Genomic DNA, 17,854 nt, shown 5'->3' with positions numbered 1-17,854 from the left:
ACAAATAAAGGGATGAAATGGACCTTCATGACACTTAATTGCTGCTTTTGATGAGAAGTTGCATATATTTGTAGTGTTATTTTCAAGACTTTGTTGTACTTTTTAGCACACATTAATACTTGAAGAACTAAAGAGCCTCTTGATGAAAGTGAAAGAGGAGAGTGAAAAAATTGGCTTAAAAGCTCAACATTTAGAAAACTAAGATCATGGCATGGGTCCCATTACTTCATGGCAAATAGATGGGGAAAGAGTGGAAACAGTGGCTGACTTTATTTTGGGGGGCTCCAAAATCACTGCAGATGATGACTGCAGCCATGAAATTAAAAGACGCTTACTCCTTGGAAGCAAAGTTATGACCAACCTAGACAGCATATTAAAAATCAGAGACATTACTTTGTCAACAAAGGTCCATCTAGTCAAGGCTATGGTTTTTCCAGTGGTCATGTATGGATGTGAGAGTTGGACTGTGAAGAAAGCTGAGCGCCGAAGAATTGATGCTTTTGAACTGTGGTGTTGGAGAAGACTTTTGAGAGTCCCTTGGACTGCAAGGAGATCCAACCAGTCCATCCTAAAGGAGATAAGTCCTGGGTGTTCATTGGAAGGACTGATGTTGAAGCTGAAACGCCAATACTTTGGCCACTTGATGCAAAGAGCTGACTCATTTGAAAAGACTCTGATGCTGGGAAAGATTGAGGGCAGGAGGAGAAGGGGACAGAGGATGAGATGGTTGGATGGCATCACTGACTCAATAGATGTGAGTTTGGGTAGGCTCTGGGAGTTGGTAATGGACAGGGAGGCCTGGCATGCTGCCGTTCATGGGGTCGCAAAGAGTCAGAACACAACTGAGGTATGAATTGAACTGAATACTTGAAGAGGCATACTTGAAAATATATTTACTCATCAAAATGAATATATGGGATTGTAAAGGTAATTTTAATGTAGCTCCAGAAATTTAAATTCTAAGCCCTCAAAAACCTTTAGCATCTTTCTTGATTATGAAATACAAGTCTTTAGAAAAAATATTATGGTAACTAAGGTGATGAAATGGACTTCCCTATGGCTCAGATGGTAAAGAATCTGCCTGCAATTTGGGAGACCTAGGTTCAGTTCCTGGGTTGGGAAGATTCCCCTGCAAAAGGAAATGGGAACCCACTCTAGTATTCTTGCCTGGAGAATTCCATGGACAGAGGAGGTGGGCAGGCTATACTCATGGGATCGCAAAGAGTTGGACACAACTGAGCAACTAACAAGGTGATAAAAATACTAAGACCTTTCTCTTGTGGAAAAATAAAATTACATAAGCAATGCAACTGAGGAGTTTCATCAATTTGTTTTTGATGGGGTGAATTCTTATTTTTGCTATGTTACCCCTCAAAAAAGAGTATTTTTCTGCTCCTGCTACATAAAAAATAACTAAGAAAAAGATGGTTAGGGTAACTTACTCTAAGCATAGCAAAGACCATCTTACTACAAATGTAAGATTTTAAAAGTGTATAAAAATTATAAAGCACTTATGAACAGACATTCTTATGACCTCTAATCTCCTTTAACTTATGTATTTCTTCTATGAAAATTGATTGCTCATATGTAATATTCCCCTTTCTTGGTAATTAGCAGAGCTGAAGTCTAAAATTCACCCAAGAGAACAACAATCCCATCTCCAAAGACAGCTTGGGAGAAATATGTAGCAATGCAAGCTTTCTTATCTCTAGGACTATTCAATGGCTAATGAGAAAATTTGTAATTTAAAATAGCTGGTTTCCAACACACAAAGTTGCTGATGGTAGCAAAGCTCTCTAATTAAGTTATATTATAGTCTTAGCACACTGAGGAAAGCCATTTCTAAGGAGGGACCTTTAATATAATTCTCCACGTGTTTAATTTTAGATAATAACCAGGTGGTTCAAAATTTATAGAGTTAATTTGAAGAATGTGAATTATATCCTGAATGTTAAAATTTCACCAGTATACAATCCTGCCCAGCCCATTCCTTTAACCACACAGGCAGAGGAGACATTGCACAGAATTATTTTCAACAAAGTCATTAGTGTAGAGGTAGCCAATCCCTATAGATATGCCCATCTTCACAAAAGTATGTGGAACGACAGCTTACCTAGAGGGCTCCTCAGTGGCAATTCTTTTCTCCCTGACACTTCCAGTGCCATTTTTGGAGTTCTCTTTCTCTCCTTTATTCTTTCAGGCATTTTCCCAATTCTATCCCTAAAATCATTTACCTTTGAATCACAGGCAATTGAAAAATTGCAGTCATTGGGCACATAGATGATGTCTATGCTTTGAAGATTTAAGTTACTCTATACTGCCATTTCTTTCAACACTTTTCTTATATTTCTAGTCATTTCATTATCTGTAAATACGATCCTTCTATTACCTATTCTGTAGGTTTCTCTGATTCTCTTTCTACGAACTTTTCTTCCACCCTTTATCAATCTTTCACTTCTATATTCAGGCACTGGATCCTGTCATTATAAACAAATACAACTTCTTCCTAATCTCAGTTTCATGCATACCACTCTCTGCTGCTGCTGCTGCTGCCGCTAAGTCGCTTCAGTCGTGTCCGACTCTGTGCGACCCCATAGACAGCAGCCCACCAGGCTCCCCCATCCCTGGGATTCTCCAGGCAAGAACACTGGAGTGGGTTGCCATTTCCTTCTCCAATGCATGAAAGTGAAAAGTGAAAGTGAAGTCGCTCAGTCGTGTCTGACCCTCAGCGACCCCATGGACTGCAGCCTTCCAGGCTCCTCTGTCCATGGGATTTTTCAGGCAAGAGCACTGGAGTGGGGTGCCATTGCCTTCTCCATACCACTCTCTAGTTACTTTAATTCACCCCTTTAGTACTGCAACTCCATTAATTCCTTCATACCCACTAGAACCTATAGTCTATGAATCTGACTACCATTCTACCATGCCTCACTGTACTTACATCATCATTTTCAACCTTAGTTTTGATTCTATATCCCATCAATAAAATTACTCCTTTCCATATATTTTTAAATCTCATCACCTTTATATTTTGTATTCATTTTAGCAAAATCCTAAGCCTAGTTAAAAACCCTAGTTAAATCTAACTCTGTCTCCTCTGATCCTATACATGAGTAACTAAATATGGCCAGAAATTTATATACCATCATGCTGTTTACACTTTATGCACATTACTATCAATGTAAAGTACACAGTCTATAGAGTTCCATGGCAATCATGCTGTATTTGCCAGATACGTTCACTTTACTCCCTCATAGTTGGTGAGTCTGCTACAAACTGAGAAAAAAATTCTAGAAATAGAACATCAGTAAGTCTCTGTATCACTTAATAATATACATTCCATCTCTTTTTTTTACTAGAGACAAAATATCTACACCTCTAGCTAAAATCAAGTGCATTAATTCTTTTCCCCTAGTGAATATTTTTAAAATATGGCTTTTATCATTCCTTTACTTCTTTTCACCTCCATGCTCTGGTACCATAATCCACAAGCCATAAAAATTTCTTGCTTAGATTATTTTAGCCATCTCTAAATTTGTCCCTCTGCTCCATATTTATTCCTTATAATCTCCTTGACCAATTACTTTTTTTTCTTTAAGCCGTCCAATGACTTAAAAGAATAACCAAATCATTATGATAGCCTATGAGGCTCTACTGATTTTATTTTTCCTTTTCTCTCCAATCACATCTCCCCATTATTTCCTCCAAACACAGTGACCTCCTTTACTATTCCTCAAACATTCTGGGCAAGCTTTGACCTAAAGATTTTGCACAAAACCCTGATTTTACCTTGAGTACTCTTCCTATAAATAATGCTATATTTCACCAACTTTGGGTCTTGATCCAGTTTTCAATTTCATAAGACTTTCATCTCCTTATTTGTTGCTTCATTTTTCTCCATGGCACTTGTTAATACCTGATTTATTACTTTATCATGCTTATTTATTTTGTTTATTGTCTATCTGTACTAGAATACAAGCATCACTGGAAAGATTTTTTTCTCTATTCCTTTTTATGACCTCTTAGCTATATGCCTGAAACACAGTAGGCATTAAGTAAATATATTTGAATCAGCGAATGAATAACTTTCACTGATAACTGGGGGTTGATGAAAATCCCATAGTTCTGTAAGACAAAAATTGTGATATGCTTCTTCTGTGGATATATTTTTATAATTCCTAAGGACATTGGAACATACCAAAATTCCTCTTGAAAACTTTTTCTCTTAGATTTTAATCTATAATAGCATCCCATATCAGCTTTATAATCAAAATGTAATAATCTCAATATTCCTATCATGAGCTATTTTAGAAGAAATTATCTCTAACAGTTCTATTCAAGGATTATAATTCCTTAGAAATTGTCATTTTATTGAAAATGAAAACTTGGTTCCTAAACTTATTCCATTAATATTTCTGTCTTTAAATTTGATTGTAAATTACTTGGGACAAAATAGAGTAGTAATTTTAGGATTAAGATGGAATGACATTTTCAATAATGTATAACATTTTGACTTATAAGAAACATATAAATTCCATTATATTTCCTTCTGAAAAAGATCATTTTTCTAACAAATGTCTACATATTAAATACAGACTAAAACAGGTTTTGCATATTTGATTTTTGGACAATTAAAAAGCTATCCTACCTCTTCATGTATATAGCAGCTTTAATTTTATTGGACAGTTCAATATTCTTAGAAGCCAGCTGACTTCTAACTTTCATTTCTTCTTTCTTATATATTACAAATAATTCTCATTTCTATCAGTTTATTCTCATCCATTATCCAGAATAACACCTGTGACTGGGATTAACTTTATCATGGCTCATAAATAAAAGTAGAGTTGCCTACAGTTGGCATACACACATGCTAATCTAATTTAGAATATAGTCACAAAGGTCAACCTTCTTTCACTGCCAAAAGAGCCAATATGCAAGCCAGTAAGTGAGTACATCTTTCTGAAGTATCAAAAAAGAACAAATGAACATAATTATAATAAATAATTAATATTTTGTACTAACATGTCATGGTCTAAGCAAAAGAATGACATAATCAGACTTGAATTTTAGGAAAATCATACCAGGATGATTTTAATAAATGAAAACTTCTAAACCCAACCTCTTTCACTCTTAGCATAATAAGAGGAAAACAAAGAGAAGTAAATTCCATTACTTTAATTAGAGGTAGATATGATGGATTGGAGCCCAATAGCCATCTTAATATATTTATGGAATGGTTTCATATTTCAGAGGCTACAATTCTGCATTTTTCTACAAACTCTTGCAATACAGTTCTGTATAAGATTTTGGCTCTGCCAATCAGATACATTGTCATGACATTAGCATGATTAATGTTATGTAGAGCCTACTTATGCTTTTTTTTTCCCCCCATTTCTACTTGCAAAGACCATCACAGGGTGTCTGGTTTTCTTTTGCAGCACTAACAAAAATATTAAAGTGTGGTCGCTTGATCCGTGAGTATTAATTATAAGAGTTGTGTAGGGTATTCAATTTCCTAGTGATTTTTACAGGTGTTTTGGAAGCTGCAGTTGTAACAGTGCCTCCCTGATCATGAGGATTTTCTGAGAATGGCTTTTTGACTAAATTTTCCCATCTTGCTGTGGCCTCCTTATTTGGTTATATGGCACAGCATGACTCTAGAGCTGGGATATGCAGTGACAGCTTTCTAATTTTCTTAGTCAAAGAATATTACTTCCCATTGTGACTCTGTTCTTCACTGAAGTCCTTTTGAAATCTTAACCTAAAATACATTTCTTAAGCGTAACCAATGACTTTTAAAGCCATTAAATACACTGCAACATATCTTCCTGTGCTTAAAATATCTAAATATCCTATTCATCCAAAATATAAGAAACTCCCACTAAACAAAACAAACCAGATAATTTTGTTTTAAAAAATGGACAAATGATGCACATAGACAATTTTAGAAAGAAGATATATGAATGGCCAACAAGAATAGGAAAAGGTGCTCAACATCACTAATAATAAGAGAAATGCAAATCAAAATCACAATGAAATAGCATTGTGAATCTATTAGGTTGGCCACTATCAAAAGAATAGGAAATGAGTACTCACAAGGATGTAGAGGAATTGGAATCTTGTGGATTGTTGGTGGAAATATAATGGTGTAGCCCTTATGCAAAATCATACAGATGTTCCTCAAAAAATTAAAAATAGAACTGCCATATGATCTGGCAATTTTACTTCTGGGTGTATATCTAACAGATCAAAGCAGTATCTCAAAGAGATATGTGAACTCTCCTATTCATTGCAGCATCAATCATAAGAGCCAAAAGGTAAAAGCTACCCAAATATCCATCAACATATGAATAAATAAAATGTAACATATACATATAGTGGAAAATTACATAGTCTTAAAATGAAATCTTGTCAATGTTAAAACATGGATACACCTCAAGGTCAATATGCTGAGCAAGGTACGTCAGTCACAAAAAAACAAACATTATATGATTCTACTCATAGAAAGTATATCTGATTGATCAAAATTATAAAAACAAAATAGAAAAGTAATTGTGAAGGGGCAGTGGGAGGGGAAGGGAGAATTAGTCTCTAGTGGGTACAGAATTTCACTTTTTCAAGAAGAGAAAGCTCTAGAGATCTGTTGCACAACGATGTAACTATACTTAACATACTGAAGTATACACTTAAAAATGGTTCCCAGTTAAATGTGATGCTTTCTACAATGTAAGAGTCTACCTTCTCTGAAACTGAACCCTGACTATTTTACACTGTCGGATGTTAAACCAAATATCACGTGATAGCAAACAAATACTATAACTGCTAGAATATTACAAAGGAAATGGATTTTATAGTCATCTATAATTAAATCACAGCTCTATTCTAAAGAAAGTTTCATTTTTAAAAGAAATAAATGCAGTAAATTGCAACATCCTCTTATCAAAGTTTACAAGGGACCACAATATGAGATTAAGTGGGCTCAATGATTTAGAAATGCCATTTGGCATCTTCAGCAAATAGTATTCGAGTAAATTTGGAAAAACTCACCACTTGGATACATCAGTGTTTGTGTAGATTTCCGAAGAATCATGAGTCATTTCCAATGTGGAGAACATTTTCAAGGATAGGAGAATAACTGTACCTAAATTTAGAGAAATGAGAGAAGATATGAAAGCTTTCTATAAAAGAGATGACTGCTTTAAGCTACTTGTACTATGAAACCAATAGTAATTACATATTTCAGCATACACACAGCAAATCCAGCAAAAATCAATCTCTGACACAACTTATTGCTGTGTGGCTGGCTCAAGGATAAAAGAACTTCCTTAAAATAAAATGATTCTCTGCCTAAGTGAGAAAGGTGTATTCTGCCAATTTTTCATTCAGATGTCACATGAAAGGTATTGAGCACAGAAAAATTATTTTCTTTGAAAAGAAAGTATGCTCAATAAATTCATTCAAAAAGCACATTCTTACAGGTATTAGCCTATTAAGACTTCTTCTAGTTTCAGCTCTTTCTCTTTTATTTTAATCTTTCTGGATATATTTGATGCTAAATCACATCAACAATATCTCTTCTAGGTTTAGTATTAAAAATAATTTAAAAAAATATTCTGATAGAAGTGCCCAATCAAAGGGAGGTACAAAAAGGAAAGGGAAAATCCACTTATTTTTAGGTGGAGAACATCCATTCAAACACAAATAGAAAAAAAAATATGGATGTTAATGTAAATATTCTGTAACATATAAGAAGAAAACCATAAGAGATAAATAAGGAACACACTTTAGAAGATTTACTGTGGTGTTAGCCATCTGTATGTCTTCTTTGGAGAAATGTCTATTTAGTTCTTTGGTTCAACATCACTCATTATCAGAGAAATGCAAATCAAAACCACTATGAGGTACCATTTCATGCCAGTCAGAATGGCTGTGATCCAGAAGTCTACAAGCAACAAATGCTGGAGAGGGTGTGGAGAAAAGGGAACCCTCTTACACTGTTGGTGGGAATGCAAACTAGTACAGCCACTTTGGAGAACAGTGTGGAGATTCCTTTAAAAACTGGAAATAGAACTGCCATATGACCCAGAAATCCCACTGCTGGGCATACACACTGAGAAAACCAGAATTGAAAGAGACATGTGTACCCCAATGTTCATCGCATCACTGTTTATAATAGCCAGGACATGGAAGCAACATAGATGTCCATCAGCAGATGAATGGATAAGAAAGCTGTGGTACATATACACAATGGAGTATTACTCAGCCATTAAAAAGAATACATTTGAATCAGTTCTAATGAGGTGGATGAAACTGGAGCCTATTATACAGAGTGAAGCCAGAAAGAAAAACACCAATACAGTATACTAATGCATATATATGGAATTTAGAAAGATGGTAACAATAACCCTGTATACGAGACATCAAAAGAGACACTGATGTATAGAACAGTCTTTTGGACTCTGTGGGAGAGGGAGAGGGTGGGATGATTTGGGAGAATGGCATTGAAACATGTATAATATCATATATGAAATGAGTTGCCAGTCCAGGTTTGATGCATGATACTGGATGTTTGGGGCTGGTGCACTGGGACAACCCAGAGAGATGGTGTGAGGAGGGAGGAGGATTCAGGATGGGGAACACATGTATACCTGTGGCAGATTCATTTTGATATATGGTAAAACCAATACAATATTGTAAAGTTAAAAAATAAAATAAAAGAAGATTTACTATATAAAATAGAAACAGTTGTTGGGTACCAGGTGGTTTAAAATATGAAGGAAAATTAAACAGAACAAAAAAGAGAAAAGATGAGGTAAAATTATATCTGAGATGAAAAATGAGCTGACATTATTTGTTAAAGTCAGAAGCCATATAATTGAAGCTATTAGAAACAAACAAAACAATGAAATTAAAATTTCAAAAATAAATCATTTTGATGAAATATTTGAGAGGCTATTTCTGAATATTAAAAAAAGGAAAATGAATTGTTCAAGAAACTGAGAGACTCAAGGAAGGCAACAGGAAGATTAAAACACACATACCTCAGAAAAGAAGAGAATAAGTGGAGAGGAGGAGATCAAGATTGCCAACTAGGAGGACATGGAGCTCACATCCCTTCAAGAAAATATCAAAATACATCTATATGTGGAACAATTCTTGAATCTAGCAGAAGGACTCCTGTACAGTGAAGACTGTAAGAAAGATACAGAAGTATTAGTTAGAAAATGAAGAAAAGATGCTTAGTTAGGAATTGTGCATCTTGGAGGAGACACAAAGGTAAAAGGAGATCATAGGGCTTCATAAAAACCCACCCTAAGGGAGTGAGCCAAGGGTCCTATGTGGAGGAGAGAAGCACCCAGGGCCTCCGGAACAGACAGAAAATCTAAGAAACACTGAACTCTGTTCACAGAAGAACACACAGACACGAGCTGCCCCCAAGGCAAGGCAGAGAAAGGTCAAGTGTAGCAGCAACAAGGCTTCCCAGGACCCTTTTGCTGCATGGTCCAGCCCAAGATGAGTGAATGGTCCAACCCCACTCACCCCACATCACAGTAAATCACTGGGCCTGGGTCAAACAGGGCAGGGAAAAGAGTCGACCTAGGGACACAGAAGGGACCCAGTCCCAGGGGCAGCCCAGGGAGAACAGTGACAGCAATTCTTGGCACTTACTCAAGTGTTGTCCCAGAAACAGCCCAGATTTCTGATGGCAGAAGCTCTATCACAGCCCACCCTGGATACTTGCAGAGAAATCACCTGGGTCTCACACTCCCCCACAGGGCAGTTTCACACAGAGTGAGAGCCACAGAGGCTGGGGTCACAGATGAGCTATGAGAGACAAAGGTGCCTTGGCCCTGAGGTAGACTGGAAAAGGTCTGCTCTACTGAATGCCAGGTGTCCTGAGCACCTCACCATGTACCCCAGCCCAGACCAAGCAAATGATCTGGCTCCACTCAGTCCACATCATAGTCAGCCTGGGGTGTCCAGGACCAGAGACAAGACTCAACCATGGGCTATGTCTCAGTGAAGCTGAAGATGCCTACACAGGCAGCACACTGGACCTCTGTATGTGCACAGGCCCCATTTGCTTAAGCACACCTTCCCTCTAAGGCAAAGAACCTGTTGTGAGGAGAGGGAAAACCCACACATAAAGGGAACAGAGCCATCTCCAGCCTGTTTTCAGGGTTTCTGCTCCAGCAAATTGGGGTCAGACGCTATGCATGACAGGGCAGTGATGGCCACTGAGTAGAGAGGAAGTTCCACCTCAATCATGGTGCTAGCTCCTCCATCTCCAGTCCAATGCCCAATCAATATGACAACTGTCAGCACAACCTGAGGAAAGACATGACTGGCAATCACCTCAAATCCAGCCATCCCATCAAAGGAATTGGGCATATGTGGTTTGCACTGAGACACTCCCACATTAAAGCACACCTTGAAGAGCACAATAGGTAACTCTTTTACCTAAATTCATAGAGGAAGAGAATACTTAATGTTTTAACAAGGAACTAGAAAATATAAAAAGTCCCAATAAAAAATAAATAATTCAATACCTGAAATTTTAAAAACAAAAATACACATACACTAGAACAAATGAACAGCACACTAAGTGACACAGAAGAATGCAATGTGTGATCTGGAAGATACAATAATGGAAATCACCCAATCAGCAGAAGCAGGAAAAAAAAAAAAAAAACAATTAAAAACATGAAGCAACTTAAGAGATGGCTAGGATAACATTAACCATTCTAACATTTACTTAATAAGTGTTCCAGAAGGGAAGAGAGAAAGAAGGGGATCAGAAATGTATTTGAAGAAATTATAGTTGAAAATGTTCCACACCTGAAGAAGGAAATATATCTTGGTAAAGGAATCATAGAAGTTCAAAATAAGATTGAATCAGGAGCTAGATGGACCTCAGAGTGAACAGCTGATTCTCTGCTGTGGACAGATACTCCAATATAGCAGGAGAGATGAGTTGAGCCCTGCCCAGATAAAACGCAGAACCCACATATTTTTCATTCTCAAAATCAAGAAAACCTTTCAACTGTATCAGTTCAGTTCACTCAGTTGTGTCCGACTCTGTGAAACCCCATGAATCGCAGCTTGCCAGGCCTCCCTGTCCATCACCAACTCCCAGAGTTCACTCAGACTCACGTCCATTGAGTCAGTGATGCCATCCAACCATCTCATCCTCTGTCGTCCCCTTCTCCTCCTGCCCCCAATCCCTCCCAGCAGCAGAGTCTTTTCCAATGAGTCAATTCTTTGCGTGAGGTGGCCAAAGTACTGGAGTTTCAGCTTTAGCATCATTCCTTCCAAAGAAATCCCAGGGCTGATCTCCTTCAGAATGGACTGGTTGGATCCCCTTGCAGTCCAAGGGACTCTCAAGAGTCTTCTCCAACACCACAGTTCAAAACCATCAATTCTTCAGTACCCAGCCTTTTTCACAGTCCAACTCTCACATCCATACATGACCACAGGAAAAACCATACCCTTGACTAGACGAACATTTGTTGGCAAAGTAATGTCTCTGCTTTTGAATATGCTATCTAGGTTAGTCATAACTTTCCTTCCAAGGAGTAAGCATCTTTTAATTTCATGGCTGCAGTCACCATCTGCAGTGATTTTGGAGCCCAAAAACATAAAGTCTGACGCTGTTTCCACTGTTTCCCCATCTATTTCCCATGAAGTGATGGGACCAGATGTCATGATCTTCGTTTTCTGAATGTTAAGCTTGAAGCCAACTTTTTCACTCTCCATTTCCACTTTCATCAAGAGGCTTTTGAGTTCCTCTTCACTTTCTGCCATTAGGGTGGTGTCATCTGCATATCTGAGGTGATTGATATTTCTCCCAGCAATCTTGATTCCAGCTTGTGTTTCTTCCAGTCCAGTATTTCTCATGATGTACTCTGCATATAAGTTAAATAAGCAGGGTGTCAGTATATAGCCTTGACGTACTCCTTTTCCTATTTGGAACCAGTCTGCTGTTCCATGTCCAGTTCCTACTGTTGCTTTCTGACCTGCATACAAATTTCTCAAGAGGCAGATCAGGTGGTCTGGTATTCCCATCTCTTTCAGAATTTTCCAAAGTTTATTGTGATCCACACAGTCAAAGGCTTTGGCATAGTCAATAAAGCAGAAATAGATGTTTTTCTGGAACTCTCTTTCTTTTTCTAGGATCCAGCGGATGTTGGCAATTTGATCTCTGGTTCCTCTGCCTTTCCTAAAACCAGCTTGAACATCAGAAGTTCATGGTTCACATATTGCTGAAGCCTGGCTTGGAGAATTTTGAGCATTACCTTACTAGCGTGTGAGATGAGTGCAATTGTGCGGTAGTTTGAGCATTCTTTGGCATTGCCTTTCTTTGGGATTGGAATGAAAACTGACCTTTTGCAGTCCTGTGGCCACTGCTGAGTGTTCCAAATTTGCTGGCATATTGAGTGCAACACTTTCACAGCATCATCTTTCAGGATTTGAAAGAACTCAACTGGAATTCCATCACCTCCACTAGCTTTGTTCATAGTGATGCTTTCTACGGCCCACTTGACTTCACATTCCAGGATGTCTGGCTCTAGGTCAGTGATCACACCATCGTGATTATCTGGGTCGTGAAGATCTTTTTTGTACAGTTCTTCTGTGTATTCTTGCCATCTCTTCTTAATATCTTCTGCTTCTGTTAGGTCCATACCATTTCTGTCCTTTATGGAGCCCATCTTTGCATGAAATGTTCCCTTGGTATCTCTAATTTTCTTGAAGAGATCTCTAGTCTTTCCTATTCTATTGTTTTCCTCTATTTCTTTGCACTGATCACTGAGGAAGGCTTTCTTATTTCTTCTTGCTATTCTTTGGAACTCAGCATTCAGATGCTTATATCCTTTGCTTTTCACTTCTCTTCTTTTCACAGCTATTTGTAAGGCCTCCCCAGACAGCCATTTTGCTTTTTTGCATTTCTTTTCCACGGGGATGGTCTTGATCCCTGTCTCCTGTACAATGTCATGAACCTCAGTCCATAGTTCATCAGGCACCCTATCTATCATATCTAGGTCCTTAAATCTATTTCTCACTTCCACTGTATAATCATAAGGGATTTGATTTAGGTCATAACTGTATGGTCTAGTGGTTTTCCCTACTTTCTTCAACTGAAGTCTAAATTTGGCAATAAGGAGTTCATGATCTGAGCCACAGTCAGCTTCTGGTCTTGTTTTTGCTGACTGTATAGAGCTTCTCCATCTTTGGCTGCAAAGAATATAATCAATCTGATTTCAGTGTTGACCATCTGGTGATGTCCATGTGTAGAGTCTTCTCTTGTGTTGTTGGAAGAGGGTGTTTGTTATGATCAGTGCATTTTCTTGGCAAAACTCTATTAGTCTTTGCCCTGCTTCATTCCAAGGCCAAATTTGCCTGTTACCCCAGGTGTTTCTTGACTTCCTACTTTTGCATTCCAGTCCCCTATAATAAAAAGGACATCTTTTTTGGTTGTTAGTTCTAAAAGATTTTGTAGGTCTTCATAGAACCATTCAACTTCAGCTTCTTCAGCATTAATGTTTGGGGCATAGACTTGGATTAATGGGATATTGAATGGTTTGCCTTGGAAACAAACAGAGATCATTCTGTCATTTTTGAGACTGCATCCAAGTACTGCATTTTGGACTCTTTTGTTGGCCATGATGGCTACTCCATTTCTTCTAAGGGATTCCTGCCCGCAGTAGTACATAAAATGGTAATCTGAGTTAAATGCACCCATTCCAGTCCATTTGAGTTCTCTGATTCCTAGAATGTTGACATTCACTCTTGCCATCTCTTGTTTGACCACTTCCAATTTGCCTTGATTCATGGACCTGACATTCCAGGTTCCTATGCAATATTGCTCTTTACAGCATCGGACCTTGCTTCTATCACCAGTCACATCCACAGCTGGGGATTGTTTTTGCTTTGGCTCCATCCCTTCATTCTTTCTGGAGTTATTTCTCCACTGATCTCCAGTAGCATATTGGGCACCTACTGACCTGGGGAGTTCCTCTTTCAGTATCCTATCATTTTGCCTTTTCATACTGTTCATGGGGTTCTCAAGGCAAGAACACTGAAGTGGTTTGCCATTCCCTTCTCCAGTGGACCACATTCTGTCAGATCTCTCCACCATGACCCACCATCTTGGGTTGCCCCAGGGGCATGGCTTAGTTTCATTGAGTTAGACAAGGCTGTGGTCCTAGTGTGATTAGATTGACTAGTTTTCTGTCAGTATGGTTTCAGTGTGTCTGCCCTCTGATGCCCTCTTGCAACACCTACCGTCTTACTTGGGTTTCTCTTACCTTGGGCATGGGGTATCTCTTCACGTCTATTCCAGCAAAGCGCAGCTGCTGCTCCTTACACCTTGGACGAGGGGTATCTCCTCACTATCACCCTTCCAGACCTTCAACATGGGATAGCTCCTCTAGGCCCTCCTGCACCCACGCAGCCATGGCTCCTTGGATGTGGGGTTGCTCCTCCCGGCCATTGCCCCTGACCTCGGATGCGGGGTAGCTCCTCTCGGCTGCCCCCCCGACCTCAGATGTGGGGTAGCTCCTCTCGGCTGCCCCCCCCAACCTCAAATGCGGAGTATCTCCTCTCAGCCATTCCTGCGCCGTCGCAGCCTGGCACTCTCAGCCGCTGCCCCTGACATCGGACGTGGGGTAACTCCTCTTGGTTGCCGCCCTTCAGGCATGGGGGTCCTCCTGGCTTCTGCCCCTGACCTCAGATGTGGGGTAGCTCCTCTCCGCCACATGTGCATACAGGCTCCTTGGAGGTCAAAAGGGAGGGAGTGTCACCTCATAGTAAATGATATCAACATACCATAGGCCTTTTTGCTAGAATCCATCTTGGCTAAGAATGCATGCTCAAACATGGGAGGACACTGAGATTTACCAAATACAGATTCAGAACCAGGTAAAGCAAGATGACTGGCCAAAGGAAACCTGGAATAAATGCCCCATAAAAGTGATTCAGGCTACCACACAGGGTGCAGCTCTCTCTCAGAGCCCACCCTTGTGTCTATTCATAAGCACTGTCATCTTTTTTTTCCTTTTTTTCCTGCTAATGAACACTTTATTCGTTTGACTACCTTCCATCTTGGTGGGAAATTTTTCTGCAAAGCCAAAGGATTAGGGCCTTGTCACTGATCACTGGTCTAGTGGCTAGGATTCAGCTCTCACTGCCAAGACCCTACCTCAGTCTCTGAATGAGAACTTAAGCACTGCTTCAGCTGCTGCAGGTCAAGGCAACCTGAGATTTAGATGAACTCCTCCCTCCACACACACAAAAAAATTCACATCAAGATGTATCAAAATTGAAAGAAAAAAAAGATATAATTCTAAAAGTAGTGAGAAATACAAAGAGTAATATACAAAGGAATTATCATAAGATTATCACCTGATATTTCTGTAAAACTTCTGAAGAAGAAGGGAATACCATGATATACTCAGAAGGCTGAAAGTGGAAAACCTGCACCTAGAATTCTCTTTCCAGAAAGATTATTTTTTAGTATAGAGGAGAGATAAAGAACCTCACAGACAAGAAAAAACTAAAGAATTAATCAATATTAAACATACCCTCAGAGAAATATTGTAGGATCCTCTCCAAATGGAAAAGAAAAAAGAAATGTACAAAATATATAAAATATATTTTAATATTTTGTATAAATTCTTTATATACATTTATACATGTATTTTATATAAATATATAAAAAATGAAAAATACCACTAGGAAAGGCAAATCTGTATAAAGATTAAAGATCACTTAAATAAGCCAGTAGGTAGATTAAAAGACAAAGTAATGTAAAAATCAACTATAACTACAACAAACAGTTGAGGGATAAGTAGGAAGGTGTAACCAAAACACAAACCGTGAGGAATGGGAGTTTAAAAAAAAAACAGATCTTTTAGAATGTGTTTGAACATAAATGACTACTAGTTTTAAAAAAGGGTCACAGGCTGGTTCAACCAAAGAAATACGTGCTCAGCATGTTTACTTTTTAACTCAGGAAAGACAGATAACAAACAAAATGCATAGTTAAATCCTACAGCACATTGCTGCTGCTGCTAAATCGCATTAGTCATGTCCGACTCTGTGCGACCTGATAGAAGGCAGCCCACCAGGCTCCTCTGTCCCTGGGATTCTCCAGGCAAGAATACTGGAGTGGTTGCCATTTCCTTCTCCAATGCATGAAAGTGAAAACTGGAAGTGAAGTCGCTCAGTTGTGTCTGACTCTTCGCGACCCCATGGACTGTAGCCTACCAGGCTCCTCCGTCCATGGGATTTTTCAGGCAAGAGTACTGGAATGGGTTGCCATTGCCTTGTCCAACAGCATACTGAGATGTGACAAATACTATAGGAAAAATAAAATAGGGAAGCAGGTTGGGAGGGCAGGGGATGACAATTTATTAAAACAAGGGCCTGGAAATTTCTGCATTTGCAGCAACATGGATAGACCTAGGGAATATTATGCTTAGTGAAATAAGCCAGACAGAGAAAGACAAATACTGTAGAACATCACTTATATGTGTAACCTAAAAAGTAATACAGATGAGTGTATATACAAAAACAGACTCAAATATATAAGAAACAAAATTAGTGTTACCAAAGGGAAGGGAAGTGGTGGAGTACAAACTAGGGGTATGGAGGAATTAAGAGATACAAAGTACTATGTATACAACAGATGATCAGCAAGGTTATATTGTACAGCACAGGGAATTATAGTCATTACCTTATAATAATTTTTAATGAAGTGTAATCTGTAAAAATATAAAAATCAGTATGCTAAACACCTGAAACTAATATAATATTTAAATTAACTGTACCTCAACAGAAAAAAAAAATTCTTTGATACTAAAAAAAAAGATTAAGTGGAAAAAACACATTTCAAAAATCGAAGAAAAAAAGATGACTAAATCCTGAATCTCTAACTGGCAAGAGCTCACTAAGGCAGGGATTCTTATGAAAAAGTTAAAACAGGACATCCACTTTGCTTTTCAGCCTCTTAGAAGCTGCCACTCCATCCTAACAACAATCAAAATGATGAACAACCTGTAAAAGCAAAACTTAGATCTCTGAAAGGAGGGCTGGGAGCAGGAATACTGGAGAAAGCATGTGCTCTCACACTGCAGATATTAACAAGTAAATACAGAGAATTACAGCTTACCAGGGATTCTCTGGTGGCTCAGCTGGTAAAGAACCCTCCTGCAATGTAGGAGACCAGGGTTTGATCCCTGGGTTGGGAAGATTCCCTGGAGAAAGGAAAGGCTACCCACTCCAGTATTCTGGCCTGGAGAATTCTTGGGGTCACAAAGAGTCAGACACGACTGAATAACTTTCACTTCACTTCAGAACTTACCAGAGTAGAAAACCACAAGCTGAAACTTCCATAAGAACTAGCCATGCAATAGTAAAGCCTGAATTGACATTGTTGCATTACTGGAAGTCCACTGTGGACAACCTTTTGCATTAAATACTCTAGGAAACACAGTCAGAGAGGAGCTTCCACAATTTGGTCAGAATTACTCCAGGATCTTGAGTGAGTGTTCTCAGTAAATACCAGAAAAGACCCCACTCAGCCTTCCAGAAGGGAAATAGAAATTGAAGCCATTTTAAAATGCACCAGAGCATGTGTTCTTAACAAGGCCTGCCCTCAGGGGAAACTAGTTAACCAGAGTCTAAGTTGCTAAGTTTTATTAAGAGTCTAATTGACCTGGGAAAATAGAAACATGAAACCTGCTGTCTGTATTTTTCTTTTTACTTGAAGAGAAGAAAATACTCAATGCCCACTTTAGGTATTCTGTCTCACCTAAAAGAGGGTGAGGATGAGAAGCACTGTGCAGCTCACAGT

At 38.6% G+C, this 17,854-nt stretch overlaps 1 long non-coding RNA gene across 2 annotated transcripts in view; it reads right to left on the bottom strand.

The window, feature by feature from the left end:
* Positions 1-17,854, bottom strand: part of LOC147365980 (uncharacterized) — a 100,036-nt gene that overhangs the window by 32,775 nt on the left and 49,407 nt on the right. For both annotated transcript variants that reach the window (XR_015133107.1, XR_015133106.1), the window contains exon 2: positions 7,048-7,141. This is a non-coding gene — a long non-coding RNA (uncharacterized LOC147365980). The remainder of the gene's footprint in view (positions 1-7,047; positions 7,142-17,854) is intronic.

This window comes from Bos grunniens, chromosome 9 (genome assembly GCF_055505025.1).
Source record: "Bos grunniens cultivar Pamir isolate PY7600 chromosome 9, Bosgru_T2T1.0, whole genome shotgun sequence".
NCBI lineage: Eukaryota > Metazoa > Chordata > Mammalia > Artiodactyla > Bovidae > Bos > Bos grunniens.
Note: the sequence above shows the minus strand (reverse complement) of the source record. Positions and strands in the feature narration are given on the sequence as shown.